Source organism: Ochotona princeps, chromosome 18 (assembly GCF_030435755.1).
Source record: "Ochotona princeps isolate mOchPri1 chromosome 18, mOchPri1.hap1, whole genome shotgun sequence".
Taxonomy (NCBI): Eukaryota; Metazoa; Chordata; class Mammalia; order Lagomorpha; family Ochotonidae; genus Ochotona; species Ochotona princeps.
In genome coordinates, this window is record NC_080849.1 from 33095243 (window position 1) to 33102551 (window position 7309).

A 7309-nucleotide genomic window follows, 5' to 3' on the forward strand; every position below is an offset into this window, starting at 1 on the left:
TTTGCTTGTCAATTTCCTGAAAAGCCCTTTTTAAGTCTCAAGATTCCTAGAGCTAGAGGTGGGAATCTCAGATGTCCTGGGGGTTATTACCATTTCAAGGACTGCAGATGAGTAAAATACGGAGAGTAGCTATTAAGGATTCTTGGCCCTCAACTGCCAACACCAACTTCTTCCTTCTTTCTCTCCATCTATTCGGGGAGGTTGTCATTTCTGGTTTAGAACAGTGCCTGTGACAGGGCATCCTGCTGTGGAGCAGGTGTCTCTGGTGAGACTTGACAGCAAGTTGGCCAGAGCGGTTTCCTAAGTCAGGGACATGAAGGCGAAAATGAGGGTGTTTTGGTGTGTAGCTCAACAGGCAGGCAGTACCTGCTGGGGGAGAAGCAGCTGGAATCCACAGCTTCAAAGATGCTGTTTGAGGCAAGCAGTGAGGTAGGGTGTCTTATTTATCTTGGAGTCTATCCTAGCCTTGCTTGGTCATAATTGAAGTCTGTGTCCCTGTTCATGGTTTGGTTTGAAATGTGCCTGGAGGCCCTGCCCATCATGACTGACTTGTGTAGGACTGTCAAAAGCCCACCATTCATTTTTCTTTCCTTTGGGTTTCCTATTAAAATGAAAATGCTCCTGGGGAAAAAAAATACCTTGAACTTGCTCATCAATCACTTCAATACATATGTGAGTACTAGATCCTTTTCAAGCAGCCATTCCCAAAGGCACATTTTTGTGAGGCTGGGTGGCAGCAGGGTGCAAGGTAGAGAGGAAAAGTCTTGGCAGCTGAAGTACATTCTTCAGAAAGCTTGCATCTCTGGGCAGCAGAGGATACTGATTGGGGACAAGACTTGCACACTGTGAAGGGCACATTCATGCTGACCTTAGGCATCACACTGATGCACACCTATTCTACATTTGCTTCTCAGCCTCTGCACATGACACCTATTGTCAGCTGGCCCAAGATACACCCTTGGATGAACCATCTTCCAGTACTGCCATCTTCATGCCCAAGCTGCCTTCTGCCTGGGCAGAATAATATACAGACATCAAGACAGCTTGGTGTCTCAACCTCAAATGAATTTCCAACTTACTTCACACTACCGAGAGTGCAGCAGGAACCGGACTCTGCAGACACCTGAAAGCTGAATCCTGGCCCCTCAACTGAGGCTAGACACAGTGTCTCCCATTCCCAAGATATCTGTGTCCCCATCTTCAGAACCTGCAAAGAATGGTTTTCCAACACAAATTCTGATTGTAATTCAGTTACGGACCCTGGGATGCAGACAGGTGAACACTACACAAGTATAAGAGTGTAAGAGTCCTTCTAGGCACTTGCAGCTATGATCAGAAAGAACCTGATGAAGGCATAAAAGTCAGAGAGGGAGAAAATCATCCTGGCTTATGGAGAGGGCGATATGGAGGAGGCCAGGGGATATAGAGGTTCTTAACTCCACAATGAAACACAGGCCTGCTGACACCTTGATTTTAGCCCAGTGAGGCCTCTATTGGATTTCTGACCTACTGGGCTGGAAGGTAATAAATCTGTGTTGTCTGAAACCACTAAGTCTGTGGTTGTTTGTTATAACAACAGAAAGCAAAATACCCTTAGGAAGATTGAGATGAGTGAATCCATTCCTGCCCTCTGCCCTGTCCTTCCTCATTACTTCCAAAATGAAGTCTCTCTCCCCATCTCCTCCCTCTTAACCATTCATTCCCACGGAACTTCCACTTCTCTGTCCAGCACATCTAGCAGAACATTTCTACTCTAGCCACCAAGATGCCTTTCACTCAGTAATAAACTGAGCACTCATGTGTTGTTTATTTAATGTTTATATAGATGAAATGTATTCAAAATTTTCATATATCAAAACCAAGTCTTACGATATAAAGGAACTTAACCAAGTCCGCTGTGTTATAAGCATCAGAGGTGGGATTCAAGTCTAGATCCACAACCTGTATTCTTGGCCTCTATCCCAATGTTTCCTACAGGGCATGATAAATAAGATAATAGCTCTATGGTTTACAAAAACTTAGGAAATAGAGGCCTGCGGTCTACTCTAACCTCCCACTTCCTCTTTGCTATCTGCCAAGGCCAGACCAACCTTGGGTTCCTAGTTTTCAGACTTATTCTTGGCTCTGACACCTGCTGTCCTCTCGAGACTTTTGTGCATGTGCAGTGGGTCCATCTGGCCTTCTTGTTCCATAATCCTCTCCTCTGGCTGCTTTGTTGTCCATCCTCAGAGCTAACCCAGATATGCAAAACAGATCCAATTCCAAAATGCCAACCCTCAGTGCTTAGCCCTCTGCCTGGCTCCTCTCTCCATCCAGCTCCCTCCCTTTTTCCTTCCCTCAGCATCTGTTCTTCCCTAAGGCCTCCATTGCTGGTCTTCGCTTTCCTTCCAAGTCTGTTAACTCAATCCTGGTTCTTTCTCCTAAACATATATTAAAAGTATCTCACAACCCCAACTGCCAACCACAGAAACTAGGAGGAGTAGGTGTGCAGTGGCATTAAAACTTTCCCAAGTGGTCTCTATTCACAGCCAGAGTTAACTATACAGTTAAATTGTAGCCTGTGTTCTTGGGAGGAAGCCTTCAACTATCTTTAATCCTGCCTATAATGATTCCTTGCTTTTTATATCAAGGGCGACATTACAGAGACAAAGAGAGGGAGAGACAGAGAGAGATCTTCTATCTACTGGTTCACTCCCCAAATGGCTGCAATGACTGGAGCTGGATCAGGCCAAATCCTGGAACCTGGGACTCTATCAGTGTCTCCCCTGTAGGTGGCAGGGGCCTAAGCACTTGGGTAATCTTCTGCTTTCCCAGGTGCATTGACTGGGAACTGGATTGGAAGCAGGATATCTAGGACTCAAACCAGCACCAGTAGGGGAATTATCCTAGGCAGTGGTTTAACCTGCTCTATCACTACATGAGCCCCTCCATTGTTTTCTTATCTTTGTAAGGCTGTACCTTGCAAATATCCCCAAATCTGGGGAAACCTAACAATCCACCTCCACTATTGCTTTGATTAGGAACACTTCTGGTTGCAACTAACAACTAATCGAAGATACTCCCAGAAAAAGCATTTAAAAAGCTGCATGGATACATTTAAGGTTTAGCAAGCCCAGGGTCCTCAGGGAAGTTCAGCACAGTTTGTGGATCTCTGTCCCATTCCTCTTTGTGCCTTTGTGTCTCTCTTTGTTTGTTGCTCAAAATTTCTGCTTCCTAACCTCACTTTAAGAATGGCTATAACTTGGGCCTGGCGGCGTGGCCTAGAGGCTAAAGTCCTCGCCTTGAAAGCCCCGGGATCCCATATTGGTGCCGGTTCTAATCCCGGAAGTTCCACTTCCCATCCAGCTCCCTGCCTGTGGCCTGGGAAAGCAGTCGAGGACGGCCCAATGTATTGGGACCCTGCACCCATGTGGGAGGTTCTTAACTCCTGGCTCCAGATCGGCACAGGAGTGGCTGTTGCGGCTCACTTGGGGAGTGAATCATCGGACGAAAGATCTTCCTCTCTGTCTCTCGTCCTCTCTGTATATCTGACTGTAATAAAATAAATAAATCTTTAAAAAAAACAATGGCTATAACTTAAAACTCCCTGATGTATAATCAGAGAGGTCAGACCTCAGATCCAGTATGAAATTCCTTGGAGTTGTGTTATGATACCTCAAGATTGAGTTAGATTCTTACTCCATGACTGCAATCAACTGGGACCATCAAGTGCAAGCACACAGCACAGGTAGGCAACTTGAATGTCCATGTGACCGGAAGGCGCAGTGAGGGTTGCAGTTCCTCAAACATTGGGAATGGGAGGGAGATCAGCACAACCAAACCAGCAGGGTTGCTGAATAATATCGAAGATATTTGCCCAAGCAGGAGGAATGGGGCCCTACAGTTTGACAGCGTCAGCTGGTTCCTGGACAGAGTTAGATTATATTTTCACATATTGTTAACTTAACCCTTTCCACCGCACCTCATACATCACAGAAAACATGACAACCATGGGGCATAAATTCATTCAACTGCAATATCGTTCCTTCTAGCTGCAAGGTGGATCCCCACCCATATCTCTATCCTGTTTTCTCTGTCCACTCCTGTTCCACCAGCCTTCTGTGACTGCTGATGGCCGTGTTTATAACTCTCCTCATCTCCCTGTGTGTTTCTCAGATTTATGTTATTATCTCTCCACAAATCAGCATTCCAACATGATTGTACATTTCTGGAAGACAAGAAAAGATGAATAGATATGTAATACACTGCTAAGTAAAAATTATGAGGGGCCACTCTTTTGGACTGGGCTCTTACCCTGGGCCCCTCAAAAAAAGCAGATTAAAAGGTATAATTGAGTCCCTCATGGCAAATTCCACGACGCCAAAGGGAACCTAGGTTGTCGCCTGACTTTCAGAAAAAATAATAGTCAGATTTCCCAAAGAAGCCAGTTTTAATTACCAGGATAAAGAAATTCCCTTTAATCCTTACCAAAAAATGGTACGCTAACGGTAAAATAACCAATTAGTCATTTTTCTATTGTTCCATTTCTCTGTTCCCCATAGGAGGAAAATAACCTTAAAATGATGGGTTTTCATTCTATTCTTTGTTTCTGCTTTTCCCTTCTCTGCCTGTAAAATCAACTCTTTTTGATCAGCACATTGGAAGACTTCTATTTTGCAGAATAAAGTGTTGTATGATGCTAAAACCACAAATAAAACCAGTAAGATGCTTAGGGGTATTGTTACCATTTTGTTTTTTGACAAGAAGAATGGATGAATGGGACAAGGGTAGCTGGGAAGAGTAGACTGGAGAGTGAAACAAAACTTATTGACCAGGGAGATCACGCCCTGAGAACGCAGACCACTGTACCCTCTGCTCTGACCACCAGACTGACTATATGCTTTAGCTGCCTGTTCCCTGCTTCAGGAAAACAGTCCCTCCGTGTTTGCATCTGCTTCTTCCGATAGCCTTTATCAAGGTCTCACTCAGCTTCTCCTGAGTTCTGCCCTTTTACTTTTCTCCTTAAAATCCAATTTTGAAATGCAAGTTGAGGCATTCTGCCACTGAAAGATCTTCATTGATTTCTTTTGCCTTCCTTATTTATTAATGTGACTACTTTCTCCTTGATACTTTCTTGTTTCTCTGATGTATTTGTCAAAGCGCTGCTCCTTGCTTTTAACCTGATGCTAGCCTTGCTTTCTCTCACCTTCTCCTTTCCATCCATTGTGACTGAGATACTTAGATGTCTCTGCCCTCTATCCTTTGCCCAACACTTTTTTTTCCAAGCGATCTCAAACCTTCATGTCGACTCAAAGAAATCAAGCTGACTCATTTCTTTTTTTTAACATATATTTTTATTGCATTTCCTTTTTAAAAAAATTAATTACATTGCATTATGTGATACATTTTTTTATGCACTGGGATTCCCCCCCGCCCCTCCCAACCCTCCCCCCACGGTGGATTGCTCCACCTTGTTGCATTTCCATAGTTCAAATTCAGTTGACATTCTTTCATTGGAGGTATTTACCAAGCATAAAGTCCAGCATCTTATTGTCCAGATAAGTTCAACAATTTCTTGGGGAGACCATCTCTGGTCTGAAGGTAGAGCTGGCAGAGTATCATCCCAATCAATTAAAAGCCCCAACATAATATTTCCAACCATTTACAACATTATGGCATTAATTGACATGGTATTGATTAACCAATATGTTAATAGGAAAATGCAGGTTTTCAACCACAACCTGTGACTTCTTCATAGACATTTCAATTTTGGTTTGCATTCAACCATGTTCTATACACCTTAAAATGGCTTGGATTGCTATTCAGCTGTCTTATGCCTATTTTAATTTTAGTCTTTAGCAGTTTATAGCATTGAAGCATGATTTCGCTGAACCTGGCTGTTTTTCGGGTGGTCTAACTCTATAATTCTAACAGGACATATGTCAACAGTTTAGGTGAGCATGTTTAGGAGGGGTGTGCAGAGAAATCTTCAATACCCCAGTGAGGAGTAACTAATCTTTGTGTCCCACCCAGTGAGTTTTAAGTGCATCCCCACTGACCGTTTCCTGTCTGTTTCTAAGCTTTCCTTGTTGTTCTCTGACTATCTATTCTAGTTTTGTTTGTTTGTTTGTTTGTTTGTTTTGAGGGGTTTCTGGAGCGCTCCTGATGGTTATTACGAGATGGGGTGGGGACCCAAAGTTGAAAGCAGGCAAGGACCAGAGAAAGTTCCTCTCCCTAGTCCCGAAGGAAGTTTACTGTTCTTCTGTTTCTGCGGACCGCTCAGGGATCCTGGTTGTTGTTCCGATGACCTTGGATCCTGCAAGGCAGGATTTGGGCTTCTTCCATCCCATGTGGTAGATCCAAATGGGGGTGGGTGACCTCAGAGTTCTTGGTCTCCGAAGGCACTCCATTTCCCCGTGGTCTCCTTGGCAGTAGGGATGTAGTCCTCGGTGTTCCTTGGTGAGGATCTGGGAGTCTTCAGGGTTGGGATAAAAGCCTCCTCCTGCTAACTGACTCATTTCTTAACCACTGTATCTTTGCTTTTGAGAATGACTTTGGCTCTTGGCACAGGAGTTGGGATGCTGATCTTGGGAGTCAGCTCTGCTGGGGTTCAGCTCCTCCTGAAGCTGTGATGGCCAAGTTCATTGTGAATTATGCCATGTTAAGAGTGCCTGGCATAGAACAAAGCGTCAAGGGGGTTAATTCTCCCCACTGCTTCACCTTCGCATGTCCCTTCTGTTCTATAGAGCTCATCTTATGGTTGGTTAGGATCAAGTATTCAGAAATCATCTGCTCCAGACGGAATATTTTCTTGGAGATTCTACCCACATGATGACTGGTGGGTGAGTGTAGTAGAAACTAAAGCCAGATGCTGTTTATAACTCTTTGGAATTTAACAAAAGAGAAATGGAAATGATCTTTTATCCAGTGCCTACAGGATGAAGCAGTGTGATGGGTGGTTTACATAGTTCATGATATTCAATCTGTTGCTTATAGCAATGTTTGTATGTTGAAATCAGATTTCCAGGCCTTGCAGAGAAGAAGTTGGAATTGAGTAAATTGCAATTATAATTCAACATCTCATAACAGTTAAGTTGCCGAACTAGAATGAGAACCCAGATTGGCCTGACCAAAGGGGCATGCCCTTAATTACATGGCTAGCGTTTATCCCAAATGAAAGTATTGTTATGATACTGTAATGTGGCATAGGGTAATTTTTAGCAGAAGGAACTGAAGCCAGACATACCATTGTTCTAGTATAAGTGAGAGGTAGGGAGGGTTCTGATGAATGTGGAACTATGGTTCTGAGATAAAGAGTGAGACTGGGAGC

At 43.8% G+C, this 7309-nt stretch overlaps 1 long non-coding RNA gene across 1 annotated transcript in view; it reads left to right on the plus strand.

Moving 5' to 3' along the window:
- Positions 1-6820, plus strand: part of LOC131482531 (uncharacterized) — a 217579-nt gene extending 210759 nt beyond the window's left edge. Inside the window, exon 3 of the long non-coding RNA XR_009247069.1 lies at positions 6726-6820. This is a non-coding gene — a long non-coding RNA (uncharacterized LOC131482531). The remainder of the gene's footprint in view (positions 1-6725) is intronic.
- The last annotated feature ends 489 nt before the right edge of the window (positions 6821-7309 follow it).